The sequence below is a fragment of the Drosophila grimshawi genome, unplaced genomic scaffold, assembly GCF_018153295.1.
Source record: "Drosophila grimshawi isolate 15287-2541.00 unplaced genomic scaffold, ASM1815329v1 contig_1377, whole genome shotgun sequence".
Lineage (NCBI taxonomy): Eukaryota > Metazoa > Arthropoda > Insecta > Diptera > Drosophilidae > Drosophila > Drosophila grimshawi.
In genome coordinates this window covers 23,927,571-23,946,531 of record NW_025062900.1, presented here as the reverse complement: position 1 = coordinate 23,946,531, position 18,961 = coordinate 23,927,571, and positions in this window count along the sequence as shown.

The window sequence follows — 18,961 nt, the reverse complement described above, 5'->3', positions numbered from 1 at the left end:
CTGTTGTTGGTATTGTTGTTACAGTGGTAGTCACTACTGCTGGTACTACTTCACTTCATTTTGTACCCTTTCCCAGTTAAGTAAACAATATGGTATCATATGCTCAAATATGTATACGGTAGAAGGATAAGAAATCATCTGCAATTAAATGCCGTCAGATTATCTTAACGTCAATATCCATTGACTTGACATATTTATAGCCACTACAAAAAAATCAATTGGCATCCCTGGCATATTTCAAGGAATAGCATGTTAACTGCCAAAAGATCGGGGTAAAAACTCTACTTGAGAGAGTATATTCTGGTCGGATAGAATATGCATTTTTTCGTATTTGCAGTCAGGAACATCATGAAACGACTGGTCCAGTACATCGAGCGTGAATTAATTTTTAATGATGTTGCGAACTCTCCTGTGCAGCGAAAGCAACTCCCATTTTGTCTATCTCTTACAAGCTGCTTAATGTGTGTGTGCGAGTGTGTGTGCGTTTGTATCCGGTGGACAGTGCCGGATGTAGGTCATTTCAAAAATGGTTTGCCTTAAATTTCCACCGAGCCACATAAGCCACAAGTGTTTTACCGTGCACCACGCACTACGCAACCAAGCACAAACCATGTCATCAAATGAGATGAGCGGCTACAAAGAGAAGGTTAGATGGGTGTGGTTCGTACATGGGCTGTGCCCGTTTAGCCATTAGTTAAGGATCGCTGCAAATATGCGACGAGTAGGTCAACTGCCTAATTAAAAATTATATTCACTCAAAATGTTATGAGCAAACATTTCATAAATACTCTAGCTACCATTTAATTTTCCTTATGCTTAACAAATTCCTTTAAAGATACATGTATCATGTCATTAAAGACTTCTGGGCAACCTTATTTCATGTGAGTCTCACGCCTTTTCCATTTCTACCTGTTCCGGGTTAATCAATTATCCGATTAATTTGCATCCTCACTCACCTGCTCTTACATCTCTTACAGCTCTTTACTCTCTTGTTCAAGCTCTACCTCTCCTTTTCACCCGGTCTGCCTCATCCATATGTATGACAAGCGAATATAAATCAAAAGGAATTTTTATTGAGGACGCCGCTGGCGATTGCAAACAGTTCGTCGGTAATTTTATTGCCAGAGCCTTCGATATTATTTTTTTTTCGTATTTTTCCTTAACTACTTTGCAACTTGGTGTTGATTCAATTGCACTATCGCACACATACACACTTACACACTCAAACTCCTGTAAAAAGGTTTATGCAAATGCAATAAATTATATTTTATTATGAAAAATTTAAGAGCATGCCGCCCTGAATTGGAACGTGGGCAGCTGAACAAAAAAAATTGAGGAGGCCATAAAAATCCAATTAATTGTTATTTTATTTGTTTATTGTTTTCTGATTACGAAATAACAATGACAACAATAACAACAACAAGGGCGCGATTTCGTTGTGGAGCATTTTGATTTATTGCAACATTTTTATTTATAATTTAATTAATAATATATTTAAAGCAAACAATGGAAACGATAAAAGTTAAATAATAAAGGTAGCTGCCCATGAAAATATAAGTAGATGAGCGTTTAAAAATTGTATATCTTTAAATATGATTGATTATTTTAAAAAAATCTTCAATGATTGCTATTTCCACTTATTTTTATTTGTGCATTTTCAGGATACACAGTAATGACGCCATTGCATTACTGCTAAGTATTTAATGATAAAAGATTTCACAAGAGACTCCAGTTCCGCATTTGAGAAACAATACATTCCATACATTTTCTGTTGGATGGCAATCCGATATTCAAGGATATGTTAAAGCATTTCTCATGTGGTGTTTTTACCAAACTTAGCCAGTTAATTGCCAGCTGTATACAAATGATGTAACTGTGGCTACGCCAACTTGCTCTATCTCACTCTCTCTCTCTATATATATATCTGTATCATTCTCTCTGTTGCTGTCACTGTCTCGTTGTGTTTTACCTATTACCAACTCTTGAGTACCTTCATTTGGGTTGTCAGCCAGCGCAGAGTTCATTTATCACCGCCAATGGGGCGCTTTGAGCTTGGTTATTCCCTCTGAGCGGCGTCAGCTTAGAGCGTATGTGAAGCACAAAGCTCCCCTCGCCAATCGCTGCAGCTGCCCTTGTTGAGCAGTTCGCAGTTGGTGGAAAAGGCACAGGTGACAAGCGAGCGAGTAAGATAAATTATTATTTTAATTGCATTTAAATTACATGTTGAACGCGGCATATATGCAACAATTTAAAAAGCCTGCTTCCAAACCTTGTGAGTGGATGCGGTGGTCGGTGGGCGGTGGGCGTGACGCTGTCAAAGCTCACCCGCTGTTAGATTAAGGGCCACCCGTGACGGCAGCTGACCAGTATTTGGGCCAGAAGTCAGGTCTATGAAATCATTCGGGAAATTTCTGTTTTCTTATTGTTATTTTTATACATATTTTTTCTTCTTCTTTTTTTTTTGAAGCAGTAACCGTTGGGAGTCTTATGTCAGGTCGGGATATGACTCTGTCCTGTGTGGATTTACCTGGCAACGGCCTGTTTTTAGACACTGCCTTATAATTGCCAACCACCCGCAGCGTTTGCCCCACCAAAAGTTGCTATTGGGCCAAGTCAGCAGCAATTTATATTCATGAGTTGTTGTTATGTATTGTAAGCTGTTGTTGTTATTGTTGTTGTTGCTGTTGCCGACTCCCTTAAGCATGCTTATTGTTATCCGTGAATGAAGTTCTCTTATCGCGGCTTGCCACCCCAACCTCAGAAAAGTGCCTCTAAGGCGTCTATGCAGATGTTTTGTGATTTGATTTCAAGTCTTGACTTGTGTTGTTGTCGTTGCTGCTGTTGTTGTAGTTGTCTACATTGTTGTTGGTGCACAACGCATATCAAAGTTGTTATGGACGCACGCAAAATTACTTTAATTGTCATGCTGATAATTCAACGTTGATGACAAAGCTGAATACAACAAAAGCGAGAACGAGAAGCGAACGGGAAACGACGACGATCTGAGCCGCAAATCTTTTGTGGCTTTAAATTTGCTGGCTTTCGGGAGGCGCCGGAAATAATTGCCAAAATATAAACTAGTTATAAATTATTAGCATGCACATGGATGAAATGACAACCAAACGGAGCTGAAAGTCTAAATGAAGGCACAAACAGCCAAGCATCCTTACAAGCTCAGATACACTGAATAAACACACACACGAACACTTACACACACAGACACACACTTCAAGACTGGCATATTTTATAAGTCTGCGCTGTGTGGTTGAAAATTTAAACAAAGCCAAGCCACAAAATCACACAAGGAGCGTTCTTTGCCTTACTTTGAATATCCTTGAGCAACAACCAGAGGCGTTGGCAGGAGAGCAGACTGGCAATCAGTTGAAGCTTTTGGGCAGTATTCAAATTTATATACGCTAACTTTTATTTAAATTATACAGTTCCTGATATAGGAATTCAGTTTGTTGCTTGAATTGCAGGGTATTTTCTGCATAAGCTAATGAATATATCCAAAACAAAATACGGTATCCTTTTGTATATTATACAGGTTGTTATTGGTGAGTCGCTTTGGCAAGCATTTAATAAAAGTACTATGCCTCTTGCACCTTGCAGAAACTGTGTGAATTCAAGTATACCCTTTCTAAGGGTATGGCAATCAACAAAGCTCGCTGGAGAGGGCAACATGTTGGCAACATTTTCTCCCGCAAAGTCGGCGTCAGCAACACATTAAAGCAGCTTCATTGTCCTTGGCTGCCGTTGTAGTGTGAGTGTGTGTGTGTGCGTGTGTGTGTTCGTGTGTGTGTATAAAGTGTATGAGTAAAGTTTGTAAGTAGATAAAGTCATTTGCTTTGATATCTTTTACTAATTATTGCCAAAGCGGCGTCTAAGCCAGTTTTCTACACAGCAACAACAACAGCAGCTACAACAACTTGCACCGCAGCAACATCGTCAGCGACAGCGGCAGCAGCAACAACAAGCATAATAAATGACAGCAATTCAAGCTAAATGCGGCTGCTTCAATCCTTTTATTTTTTTCTCTTTTTTTAAAGCAAACACACACACGCACATACCGGCAACCAGACCACATCCTTGCTACACATAGACAGAGAAAGAGAGTTGAAGCGGAAGAGGGAGAGACAGAGAGAGAGAGAGAGAGAGAGAGAGAGAGAATGAGAGAAACCATTAACAGCATATTATCCCTGGCATCGCATACAAACAATATTCAACGAAGCGTTGCGCCGAAAACGCTTCAGCAAAGCTAAAAAGTGGGTGGGCCAAGTTTCTAGCAATTGAGCTCCCGGTTTGCCATATATATACATATATATATTTGTCATTGTTGTTGTTGTTGTTGTTGTTGTTTTAAGCAGCCAACAACAAAGTGAAAAATATGATGAAATTAATTTTTGTGTTTACATTTAAGCGCATTTCTTGCTGTAACCACTGTTGCCTGTTGTTGTTGGTTATTGTTGTTGTTGCGTCTGGGGGAAAAGGTTGAAAACTGAAATGTTTGAGATTAAATTAAAGCTGCTGAAATGTTGTCATTTATAATTTGCACAATTGCCGCTAATCAAATTTTCGACGCACTGTCAAAGAGATGGGCGGCAAAAACTCTCACGTCCTTGCCCCAGTGGCAAGCATAAATATTTAGATACTTATTTGGTTGGCGCCTTGCAAGCTTTCGCTTTTTAATATGCCATAAAATGGAGCTTCATAGTGGCAGTGGGGCTCTGGCTGTAGGATTTGGAAGAGCTGTCTGGCGTTCGGCATAAGACGATAAAATAGACAAACCTAAGGAGCGTTTTTGGTGTGTGGCTGACTGCAACTGACACAGGGCGGCGTGGGATAAACCGATGCAGAACACCAACAACCAGGCCGCCATTGTAACGAATCTATTAAGTGGAAATTTATTAAAGCAACAATAACAGGAAAGTCAAGTTAAGCTATAAAATGTATCTTGTTTCTGTTTTGCCCCCTCAGTAGTACATAAAAATATTAAAAAATATAAAAAGAGACAGACAGCCAGCCAATAATAATGGGATGGAGACGCTGCCTGCCTGTGTATCCTTTTGCTCTGGCTTTGATATTTTTATTGCTGCGGCGGATTAGGACGACAGTATTTGGTATAGCAGATCCTTTCCTTTTCCCATAGGAACACACAGAAAAATTTGCACAGCTTTTGCTGAAGCATGTGGATTCTGGGATTGTTGATAGAGGGTGTTTTTCTTGTATTTGTCGGGGAAAAGCATTTCGATGCGCATATATTGACGATTTAGCAACTGAGCTTGGCAACTCTGGCGTATGCGTAATTTTGCCGTTTATTGTTAATAGATTTGTGCATATTTTGTGTATATCGTATGCCTGAGACCTACCATGTGGGGAAAAGTAACTTCCTTTGCCTGTGATTTGTACTGTGGATAGACATTCAAAACGGATTGCTACATAAATATGCTTAACAATTGAGATTTTCATTGCAACAATATGTAAATTTGTAGGAAATCAAGCAGAGGATGAAAATAAAGAGAAATGTTGATATAATTATTTTGTATATAAATATATATATTTATATAATTTTTTTGGGAAATTCATTGAATGAAAATTGTTATATTTTGGTTATTCATTTTGTAATAATTTGACATTTTAAATTTAAGTTTCAAAATTGTTATATTTTGGTTATTCATTTTTTAACAATTTGACATTTTAAATTTAAGTTTCAAAACATTTCGAGTATTCATTAACTGAGTACATATATTTCCGTATTTATTGTGCGTACTTTTGGTTACTTCGGCTCTTAAGTCAAGAGCTATCTTCCTCTTGTTAAATAAGCTCAACGCTTAACCAAAAATAATCACAATTGTGTATGTAATAAATCACTTACTTTACTTACCAGAAATTTAAAATCGAATTCTCAATTACGTTTTTAGCTTATTATCAATTCTTCAAAATAATATAGGAATATCTATAACTTTTAATTGAGTCCAATTATGCTATTATATGTCAATGCGAATGATTCTTTTAATCTCAATTCGCAACTCTCGATTCTCCAAATGATTAAGCCTCAAAAGAAACTGATACCAAAAGTATATGAGTATATTAGTTCCATATATTTCGATACCGAAGCGAGATTGGTTTTATAATAATATGCATATAATAAGAATAATGAGAGAAACAAGAAATCGCCTTGCCCGTATTAGATAAAGAGTTATAACTTGGATGCAAATCGGTGAAAACAACATATCTTCTAAAAATTAAAAAAAAGAGGGTAACCAAATGTGGTTCGTATCCGAAAATCTTATATTTCCCTAACAGCTGGAGTCACCTGAGTATTTCGCAGTCGGTTACGGCTGACTCACTCACTGGTTTTATTTGCTTTATACATTTTACTTTTCATAAGCTTTAAGTCGACTCCCCATATCCATTGGGGCCAAGCTATGGAGGTAATTTGCCAGAGTAAAACAACAGAGGAAGACAGTGGGTGCTCGTGCCAGTAAGGGACGGTGATGGGAGGGAGATTGTGTGCCTGGGTATAACGGAGTTGTCTGCGGTGTAAGTGAGAAAGAGACAATTAAAAATCCATTAATTTGAGTAGCGGCAACCCATGTAAGGCTACTTATACTTATATCACCCAACCACGCCCTCATGCACACCACACATTCTGTATGTGTGTGTGAGTCGCTGTGAATGGAAATTTACATTACATTATACTGGCATTTAAATAATTTTTTGCAAAATTAAAACGTAATGCATAAGAGAGAAGAAGCTCTCAACTACATGCATACATACATATATGTATGTATGGCTGTGGATGGGTGAGTGTGGATATGAGTGTATGAGTGCTGATGCATTGGTCCGAGTCCAGTGTACAGCGTAGTACAAAATTATTTATGTGTCGCACATTTAACTTGCACATGGCAAAATATATTTTGCATTTACAGAATGCACTTCCATCATTATCCAACAGACAGAGGGAGAGAGAATCAAGTTCTGGCCAGGCAGCTGGCCGGATGTATGGATACAGGACAAAAGGATTGGCATTGTTTTTGTCCCAAAGTGTGGCCAGCCTGGACGCTGCGTCCGTGCGGATTAAAATGCATGGGTTCATGAAGTGGTCATCTGTCATCTTTGCGGTAGGAAGAACTTCGCATGTTGACATTGTCGCAACAGTTTATACTTACATACAATGGACGCAACAGCAGCAACAATAACAACAACCAGTGCACCCACTCAGTGGCAGCTTGTTATGGTGTTTTTTATTTCTACACCCACTATTGCAACTTCGTTGAGTTTTCTGGTGCGCACTTCCCCTTGAAGCTGGATTAAATATGGCTTAAAAGTCAGTTGACACGAGTTGGCCATTTCTCCATGCCTCCAGCCAAAATTGTGCACTGGTGTGAGATAATAAAACATTTATGCAGATAGCCAGGCCAAGAACATCATTGAAATTAAGTAAAACACGTATATGCAATGCATGCCAAGGAATGACCAAGATAAAGAGAGACAGGGAGAGGGAGAGACAGACATAGTGAGAGCACAGCGGCACCTCATTCTCTGGTTGGGTGTGATGTGTGCGGAGTGGGTGGAAAATTGCCTTTAGATGTCAAATAAAATAATTGCAATTGCCCTGACTGACTGGCAACCAGATAAGGATTTAAATTAGTGCCTGATATTGGTTTCGGTGTGTTAAACTGAAAATCTCAATTTGGAAACAATTTTTCCTCTTCAATTGTGTAAATCTTTAGCTTGTATAGATATCTCATATTTGACAGTCACAAACTATTTGAAATATCAGGACGTGAAATAAATTAGTCAAATAAATAAAACAAAAGCCTTTATGAAATAGTAATCAATTGTCAATGAAACTAAAAGAAGCATGTGAAAATTATTTTTAGCTATAAGTTATGACAACTGATCCAGTTTGATAATTATAGTTATGTAGTAAAAAGGCAGTCTACCAACTTGGTTGCTGTTGACTGTGACTTAAAGACCAGTTCTTTAAATCTTAAGCATGATTTTGTCATGTTTTCCTATTCAAATTCCATATAAAATTGATCTATGATGTCAATTATTTCAGCTAAATATTGTACTTATTAACAAAGTCTCGAGCAAGATTGATGCATTAAAGATATGCTGTCCCATCCTCACTCGTCCGACCAGTTGTCCTGTGGCAATAGAGTCTGCTCCGCTGCAGCCGTTCTTCACCCAGGCATATTGCACAAATGTTGTATTACGTCCTGACATGCAACATGAATATTCACTTTGCACTTTAGGGGCATTTCCAGACCGGATTTAGGATACAGGTGTTTTGCTCATGCAGTTGCCCTCCGTCTGTTCCTGTTCCAGTTGCTGTTGTTGGTTATGTTGTTGTTCCTTACCTGAAATTTGCATCTTAATCTCTGCCGTCAGCGCCACTGTTGACATGCAGTAGCAGCAGCAGAAGCAGCCGCAGCATCAGAGGCAGTAACAAATCATCTGCTTACGCATAAGCTTGCAGGATATGCAGAGTCAGAGCCAGACACAGACACAAGTGCAGGCAGGACTCTGACCAGCTACAGTTGTGGCTGATTGTTGTTTAGTTTTGCAATTTAAATCAAATTTTCAGGTGCAATACTCGAAGAGGCGGTCAACGTTGACATATGTACCAGGACTCCGAGCGGGTCCTGTGCGGATTCCCTATGCTATTAGCAGGATAACACATAATTGGGCAGCCTTAAAGTCGACTCGTCGACATGGTTAAACTTATGCATTGGCCGGTATATACTTATCGGCTGGACCAAGGCTCAAGGGACATCACTCGAATGAAAATACGAGTTGAGCCGCCCAAAAAATGGCCACGAAGGGCGCTCTTTCAGGCCAAGTAGCTGTTGCCTTGTTGGTTTTCCTTTTTTATTTTTTACGCATGTGTATTTTTGTTGTCCAAAAACAAATGAAATGAAATGTAGACACACATATCCTTTGCCTAACGTCATGTGTGTGCGTGTGTGTAAATGTAAATTGTATAAATGTGCGCATAAATTTTCGTTGGCAAAATTTGAAATTCCGATTTTCGACCAGATTGGTAAACAATTTATGTAAACAACAACAACAGGAGCAACATTGAAATCTGTTTCAGATATCTCGCAGCTGCCGCTTCGAGAGTCCTTTGGCTGCTGCTTTTGTCTGCTCTTTCTTTCTCTCTCTCTCTCTCTCTCTGTCTGTCTGACACTGTCGCACTCACTGTGCAAGTCTGCCTGATGGCAGCATGTAATTGCGTAACCCTTTAGTTAATAGCACCCTTGAGTACTCGAACATTGTGTGTTGTTCGTCCTCGTTGTCCCTTTGCTGCTTATGGTTATGATCAAACCAAATACCAGAACTGCCCGAGACCACTTGCCCATCACTTTTGCTTATCTTAAGTATTTTACGTATGTCCTGATGCTGTCTGTCTATCGCCAATGGTTTCTCTGGAGACTTTTGTCCATTTTCAATGTTTGCATTTACACATTTCACATTTTCCATGCTATTTACAAGCCGAGTACAAAGTGCGTATGTGTTTCTATAAATGATAACGATGCTATTTCACCATGTGGCGTACTCACGTAAGTGTTTCTCCTATCTCAACTGATGCTCTGTTTCTGACTATACATAAAACCATTATAGAGGCCTCTGTGATATGCCCACCAAGTTAAGCAATTATTATTTCCACCCTTTTAAACCAATTTCTCATGCACTTCACTTCAAAATTCTCAACGATGTGTCCCACTGTAAATCTGAATTCTATTTATTTTTGTGCCTGCGCCAAATAGTATGTAATCAGTTCGGTAGTGAAATTGTGTAAAAAATCCTTTTGGTCTCACTCACATTGGGCATGTTGCGCTGAATGCGTTAGTTAAATTGTGTTTCTATACTCTGTCCCCAAGCGCAGAATGAGTATAATGTTCCGTGCATTTGTAGAGTTGCTAAAGAGTGTCTATTACACGTATCAATTTTTTCCCTTGTTATGGGAACAGAGTATATGTTAACCAGTCCCATTGGACTGCAAAATTTCAGCTAGTTGCTTTTTGAGCCATTCTGTAGGTTCGGCTAGTATTTTGCTCAGCTTGTTGAAGGTAGTTTGAATGGCTTTATGTGCTCGACATTTTGCCATTAATTGAAAATAGATATGTTGCCGAGATTGCATTGTCGAAGGCAATTGGATATCGGTTCAAATTAATTATATATATCAGGTCCTGCTGCAGCTCTAAGTGCAGAGACAAGTGATAACCTGTGAAGCTAGTAATAAAATCTAATTCGATTTTATGCAGAAACAGAAATTAAATTTCCAGTTTCAAATTACTTTTCCAAAATCTGTTAAATGCTGCATTAAATTCTGGACTCGCAAATAAGCAGAAAAATGGAAAAATTAAAAGAGCAAAACAAAAATAGCTATAATAGTTGTGACTGCGGAAACGGATATGCTAGCTACGGAAATGCGAAGCTGTGAGTAAGTAAGGGTAGTAGGCCAGGGTTGGTTGACGTCAGTTGCGTGACATGTTAATTGAGCAGAAATTTGTTCGCACGTGTTGAATTGCGTATCCTGTGAAGAGAATGTGTTTGCTCTGACCATCTGACCATATGCTTGACACTATCCAATTGCGCGTTTAATGTTTTCGTGCACTAATATTTACACACAATTAAGTTCAACAATTAACTATTTTGATTGCCAACAGTCGTTTGGAGTAATCCATTTAATGACAATACCATGAACAATAATTATATATATATATTTGTTTTTGTTATTTTTACTGTGATCTGAAGTTATTTAAAAGTTTTCAAAGGGAGGGGCTCAGGGAGCATATCACTCCTTATTGGCTTATCCGCAATATATTAAATCTGAAAAAATGATGAAGTTATTAAAAAACAATAGAGAACTTTGCAGTCGGGCGTAACCGACTCCGCAATACTTTGACACCATAAGTAATTCCAGCAAATAAAATTTTTGATGTAGTCAAGAAATACAGTCCAAGTTTGCCTTTCAAATTGCGTTAGCTATAGGCTTCTGTGCATTTTGGAGGACAGAGTGGGCGTGACTGAAAGTAATTATAGAGAAGGGTCCTTGTAATCTTCCTTCCAAGTTTGGCAACTGTAGCTGTTGCGGGAGATATATGCTTTTAGAATTTCATTTAAGGAGGCGGAGTGGGCGTGGCCATCCAATATTTTATTGATCTCTTAGGGCAGTTACTAGTAACATACTTTCAAAAATTGGTAACACTAGGTTATATATTGTAGCTGAAGTTCCTGGGGGCGGCGGGTGTAAAAATGTATTTTTCGAAATATCGGCTTTGGCGATTATGGGCGCATGTGTGGGCGTGGCTAAATACATTTTTTATCGGTTAGTAAAGATGGCTACCAGTAATATTCCTACCAAATCTGATGGCTCTACAGCTGATACGATCTCAAAGTTTAAATATTGTCTTCTACGGTGATCTATCTACTCTACCTTTAATATTAATGATCTTTTTAAGTTAAACTAAATAGTTTTGCGTATAGGGACTAAGAATTCGGAATGCAATTTAATGTAATCCAGAAGTAAATATTAAATAAGCAATGCACCAAATTAGCTTGCACTTTAGTGTTATGCAAATATAATAATCATTGACTGGGCTCTAAAATTTGACTGCGTGGAATGGATGAGCAGACAGCCTGATGGATTATCTGATGGATGGATGGACACATTGATTTGTTAGCAAACGCCAACTTGACCACACGAGACCCGAGGCCAAAATGCTTAACCCGAAAATTAAATTGTTTGTTTGACTGCGATTGCTATTTGAACATGTGTGTGTGTGTGTGTGTGTGCACATGTTGTTTGCGCATTTGTGTGTGATTTTAATTAAAAATTGATTTGGCAAAATTTGCATAAATTATAGATAACTCTACGGTAAGCTAGCGGACTGTACGCATTTTTGCCAGTGTCAATAAATTAAAAAAGATTTATTGAAAAACATTTAATAATGCACCATGAAATAGTTTAGGTGACACTAAAATACCCAGCACCAACGCGTCATTGTCCATAGATCCTTCGACATCCGAACAAGTAGTAGTTCTCGTTGTGATAAGGGTTCTTATATCCTATCTGGAAGCATATTCAAGTTGACTATACAAATTGTTCCAGTTAAGGGATATGCATTTTTAATGATTGATGTTGCGTTATAAAATCATAAAACCCCTTTGCGAATAGCATAGCATACTTCATTTGCAAATGCGTTTATTCAATATTTATCTTTATTTTGAATTGCATTACCAAATGCATTAAAACTGCCGCCCAATTAATTGCTATCTAGAGTTTAGTTTTATTTTATTAAATATGCTATATGCTATTGCATAATTAAATATTATTTAAGTTAGCCATTGAAGTTTCATCTGCTTCCGCAGTGCTGATTGTCATCAAAAATATTCTAAAAATATGCAAAAGTTGCTAAAAAATAGATGAGGGATGATGGTGGGCTGGCTCGTCAGGGAGCGGGGTAATAGGGGTATGGAAGTCTGGCTAAGGGTGGAAATACTGAGAGGCAGCAATTTATTGTGGTACCGTGAAATATGGCAAAAGTTTTCAAATGAAGTCAGTCTGGGCCACAAACCCAACAGCATAAACAAATGAATGAGCAAGTGAATGACTGAATGACTGAGTGAGCAAGCGAGTGCATAAGTTAACAATTGAATTCTGTTGTCAGTATGACGAAGTTTTTATACACTTGTTAATCTCGCCGCAATTGAAGGCACGCTCTGTGATTTTGAAGTTACAAAGTTTTATAAAACTGTTTGTTAAATAATATTGAAGAAGTTTTGGAATAGCTTGAAATTGAGCTGCCAATGAATAACTGCTTGTTAAATGGATCTCACTATTGAGCTGGGAAAATATCTAAATACATAATAACATTTTGTGGCTGTAAGATTCGATTTATTTTTTAACAGCCCTAATATATAGTATTATAATTTAATATTAAAATATAAATAAACTAGAATAACACAAGTTGGCAATAGTTTGAACAAGTCAGCTTCATATTATAAATGTTAACCTATAAAATTGGGTTGTGCTTTTTATTCCATATCTGTCGTAATTATTTTTATCGAGTCGATGCTGCTATTGTCGCAAGCTCCCTGATAAAGTTATATAACTTATGCTAATGTTGTAATGAGCAACCCGCACTTTGGGCGGTGTTTGAATGTATTCGCTTTGGGTTCTTCGAGTTTTGGCTGTGTGTTGATTCAATTTGCTGCCTTTTGACGCCTCGCAATTAAGCCATTTGGCCGGACAAAGAGTACAGCTTCTCTTGTGCTCGACAGTTGCTTCCATCGTTGCCCTTTTGCCATTTGCATTTCATTAAAAAAGAATTTTCCCTTTTTTTACATTTCGTTTCATATGATTTTCCTTTTCCTTTTTTCTCAATTTCATTTGCCCCGCACAAATATTTATCGACACTTTTGCATGTTGCTTATACGAGTGCATGTTGCTTTTTTTTTTGTAACTCTTGCATTTTTTAGCGTATGAATACAAAATAAGTACGATTTTGCTACGAAAGAGTTTCACACTTAGAAATACTCTTTACGAAGCTTTGCTTCAACATATATAAACTAATAAATATAAACTCCTTGTAAAATACATTTTCAGAATATCTTATACTTATACTACAGGGTATAAAAAAAAACACCACCTTTGGCTATTTGCGTGGCAAACATTTCGAAACTCATATCTCGTTTCTTGGCCTTTAGTCGTTCTGCTGTTATATGAAAATGGACTTTGTTAGTTTCATCCAAACAAACTTTATGCTCATCGATGCCAAAACCAATTTAAAATCAAATTTTCCTATACGCAGCAGCCATCAACAGTAGCTGGAGGTCTGCACTGGGCGGAGGTAAGGTGGCATCTCTTGATATGTGTGCAAATTAAATAAAATCACAAAAATGGCGAGAAGAAAAATGTTTCTCATGGACGGTCGTTCGTCCGTTTGTCCGTTTGTCCGTTTACTCAACGGCTCTGCAGAACCTTTAGTCGCCCCGAGCCCTCTACTGGCCCCATAGTTGATTGTGATGTTGTTATTATTGTTATACTTGGTGTTGTTGTTGGCTTGTGCTGATTGTCTGTGATTGATTTAAATCGCCTCAAGCGATTTCACTAAACGATTCAACTTTCAAATTGGTTACTTTACATAGTGTGTATGTGTGTGTGTGTGAGAGAGAGAGAGAGAGAGATGAATGGCGAGATAGAGTTAGTGTTTGCATAGGTGTGCGTGTGCGAATGTTGTTTTACACTTGGTACTGACTGTTGCGCTTCCGGTGCACTTGCCAATAAATACTATATTTATTGAAAATCATTTTTTTACAAGACAATTGATTGAGTTTTTGTAACACATCACATCATATTGATTTATAAGACTTATATTTAACTTAATTGATAAAATCATTTATTGTTTTTTTTTTGTTTGTGGCCACATAATTACCTTACCAGCATCATTAACTAAATAACTTTCAGGGTAGCTCAATTCAATGTAGTAGTTACATAAAATAAAATTGTTAAAGCTTTATAAGATTTTAAGTAGAGTGAGTAAGCTCCAAGTTGATTAGTTTGTAATCACTAAGCCAATGGCACATTTTGGCAGTCACTCAACTTGTGATGCACACAGAGAAAGTAGATGAAGCTAATGCTGCAGCTGCAGAGTGATGCCAATTTTTCAGCGCCCGGCAATTACAAAGGCCAAAAAGTTAAGCGCCAACTGTCAAGTCAGGTGAGAGGTAAGAGCTAAGTGAGAGAAAGCTGCAACAGCATGAGGAAGTAAGCCCGGGTCGCAGGAGAGGTAGTTGCCACTTTAATGAAAAGTTTTTGCTGGGGGCCGCTTAGCGGTTTGGCAACTTCAACGGCTTGTGCCACTTGCACCACAGTAGCGGCAACATCAACAGCAACAACAACAACAACAACAGCAACAACAGCAGCAGCGGGTAATCAGCCGTGTTATGGCAGTTTTGGCAGCTCCGCTGCCTCTCTGTGTGTGTGTGTATGTGACTCAATCTGCGGACTGTGCCGCCTATCGTGGCCCTGTAAAGCGGTTACGGTTACGGCTCTGGGGATTACGGCCTTGTGGCGCACTTGAAATTGTAGTTGCTACTGCAGCTCTTGTTATTGCTATTGTTGCTGTTACTGTTTGACAGCAACCGGATAATCTGCTTGGTGTGCATCCGTATTCTCATCATCATCATCATCATCGTCCTGTTTGCCCATCTGTGTGTGTATCTGTGTGCGTTTGCTTGTGTGCTTGCATTGGTTTCATCGCCTTCGTTCTGTTTGAGTTTTAGTTTTCATTTTCATTTATTTTCTTAGTTTTTCTGGGCTTACCTTCCCAAAACCAAAAAAGAGTCAAACTTTGTGAAAGGTTTCTCTCGGTTACATTTTTCTGGCGTGCAAATGCAGTTCTTGTTGTTTTTGTTCTAGTAGTTTAGCTTAATGTTCTTATTTTTGTTGTTGCCTTGTGTGTTGCATTGCATTTTGTGTTTTGGCGGCCGTTTTGTGAAACAGCTTTTAGTGGCTTCATTTGTTTAGCATTTGGTCTCTGTGTTGGTATATTAAATCGGGTTCCATTGGCCGGATAAAACGGGCCAAAGCTATCTAAGTATTTTTGCTAACGACTCAGATACTGATGCACTTGCAGCACCTTTGAGTAAATTTAGCTGGAGTGTTTATGAAACTTGTTGAATATGTATAGTTAGAGCCGTTGATGGCATAAAAGAATGTAAAGCTTAATTCTCAATGAGCTTATGAAAATTAGATCTCAAAGTTTAAGCACTGATACTCCGTTTGATATATATTCATAGTCCTTGGCAAATATAAATCCTTTCTGTTTTAAATTCAGAATATAATGCTTATTAAATACAAATAAATTGACATAGATAAAAGCTCAAGTATAAATATTTAAACATTTATAAAAAAATTGGCGATTCTATAAAATTACTATAAATTTTAATACAGATACTTGACACAGTCATAGTCGAAATATTTGAACTTCATCTTATATTTGGCAGCGCACATTATCCTTGACACTTTCAGCCGCCATTTGCATTTTGTTTTTCATTTCGCTCTCATTTCTTTTTTTGTTTGGTTTTCCCTTTTAGCGCGGGCGAACTGCTTTTGTTTACTGAATTATCAGTGAGCTCGTTAACCACGTTAACCCCGACAACGCAGGGAGAGCTTGAGCCCAACCCCAACCCAACCGCCCATTGCGATTGCGTGTTACTGACACTGGAGATGCATCTGCCTGAAAATGATTTGACATTGATGCTTTGGCTTGCCTGCGGCCGAGCTCTTGAGCTCGCCGAGCGCTGACCTTTAGCTGAACGTTCGGATTGAATGATTACCCTCACTGACTTAATTCGAGATACATATTTAAATGCGCGCAACAAATTGAGTACTTCGAGAATCAATGAAGGCGTTTGCCACCACAGCCATTTGTAACTATGTTGCCATGCTGCTGAAAAAACTATTTTTCAATTTTCGCGTAAATAAAAGTTTTGTTTTTAACAGCAGGCGCCGCGTGTGAAACGCATTTGTGCTTGCCATTTTCTCGAGTAATGCAACATCCATTAAAACATTCAACTTTGAGGGAACGCAACATTAAACAGAATGCTCGCTCACACACAGGCTCGCGAACACTAACTCAAACAGGCAGGCAGACGGCGATAGCTTTGCACGCAGCTATTAGCCACATATCGATTGCCAATATTGGCAATTGACTGTGCAGGCAACGGTGGTGGGATGGAGGTGTGTGCGTTGTGCACAAGGACAACTAAATGGCAGCACGTTGACTAAAAATAAACTCAAGCAGAGGCCAGAGCTGAAACTGTAACTGTAACTATAGTTGTAACTGAAGCAGGTAGCAGCTGCCTCCTGACGGTAAAGTGCCAACTTATGCCACACAAAAATGCTTGAGTATAATGGACATACCCCGTACAGAGGCAGCGTGGTGTGGTGCGGATGTGTTATGGGAGTGCCGTGCTCTGGCATGCAATTGTGCGACCACAAAAGACCGTAGCAAAAGGCGAAGGCGAAATGCAAAAGTGGAACGTAGAACGTTCGGCGTTGGCATTAAGTGGCATGTGGCAGCAGCAGCAGCAGCAGCAACAGCGGGTACAAGGACATTGATAATGATGAAAAAATTCCCAAGCACACACACACAAGCTTACGCTCATAGTATACCGATGTATACACAATTTATCTGCTGCCTCGCTTGGCACACACTGACGAGAATAAAAATTGCACTGGCAGCCCAAAGACAGTGACAAAAAGCCACTTGCAGGCCAAATTTACGTTTGTGTGTATATACCCTTACTGCTGTAACCCTTTGGCCATGTGATGGCATGTTGCACAAGGTGCATGGCTGCCACCTGTGTGGTGAAAGCGGCTGTGGCAACCAGCAAACGAAATCGACCTTGACTGACAGCTTGACATGAACTCGACTGCTCTCAACGTTGCAGCTGCCCCTTACTTACAGCAACTAACACACATACTCTCTCTCTCTCTCTCTCTCTCTCTCTATCTATCTACCCACAAACACACACACTTTAGCCCTCAACAGTGGGCTCATTATTTTCGCTATAGCCGGTCAGCAGGACGTGAAGCCCACGTGAAGCCCAGAGAGAAATGGGACAGGGTATGGTAAGGTAAGTATGCAGAAATATATAGGTGTATGTGTTTGTGTATGTGTGTGCACCTTAATTTCGCCAAACCGCAAAGAGCTTGGCGAACTTGTGGTAAACATTTGAAACTGCTCTTAGGCATATTTTTTTTTCTGCTCTAATTATTGTTGGTGGATTTAAATGTTTTGTTGCGTGTTTAAGACTCATGAAGCGACCAGTTTTATCAGCCCTATGTATAGATTTACTAAATAAAATATAATTACTAAAGCATTTCAAGCGAAACAATTAAAAAAGGATGACTCATTCGTTCTCATTCATTAGACAAGTCTGATCTTAGACGATTCATATGGAATATATTTGCCTGGAATGTTTTAATGATAAATTAGTGTATCATGTATCATTAAACATGATCCCAAAATCTATCTTTTGTACATGAGCCCGAAATCTATAGCTTGCACAAATATTTGCGTATTGTTGCTATATAATCGCTTGAATTTGAGTTTATGAAATAGTTTTAAATCAAACTTGTTCGATTTATCCATTTAAGTATGTATTAGGGAATATTTGATCAAGTCTCAGTCAATAGACAAGAATTGTGTTTTTCTTTTGGAACTCGCAGGAAAGTCTTCATCTATCTGCTTTTGAGATTGCAAACATTTTTTTCGTTTGCATCAGCGTTGCAGTTACGCAGACTTAATTCATAACCGACCCCAGAAAGTAGGCAAATGCCTGCAGGTCACTATGTGTCATTGTGTGTGGGAGCGTAATGTGAGAGTAGTAGTGAGGGGCGAGGTCTGTGTAAGGTATCCGGGTATGAGGTGTAGATGTGGGTGGGGAGCATATAGCCCGCATGTGAAAGCTGTCATGTCATCGCCGTTGTCGTTGTGGGCGCTGCGTCGGTTTGAGTCCGTGTCAAAGGTTCATAAATTCCTTTTAATCCTGCTTTATGGCGACATCACATCGAACATGAACCCAAGCGCGACGACGACGACGTTAAAGACGCGACTTCATTTGCATTTTACAACTTCATTTGTGCGGCCAAATGCGCGGCGACATAAAAAAATGTTTGCAATTTTTACACAAAACCAATTGGCGCAATTTGTGTGAAGTTGCGAGTGTGTCTTTCTGTATGTGACTGTGATATAAAATTATTGCTTAATCTGGTCGAGCGACCAGGGCGTGTCAGACAAACACGCCCAACACCCAACATTCAAGAGGGAGGTAGGCAGAGAGGGTACAGCAAATGTCGCACGACAAGCGACAATTATTTTGAATGGCCATGCCCCTCCCTTGAACGGCCGCCCGCCTCTCTCTGATTGGTGGT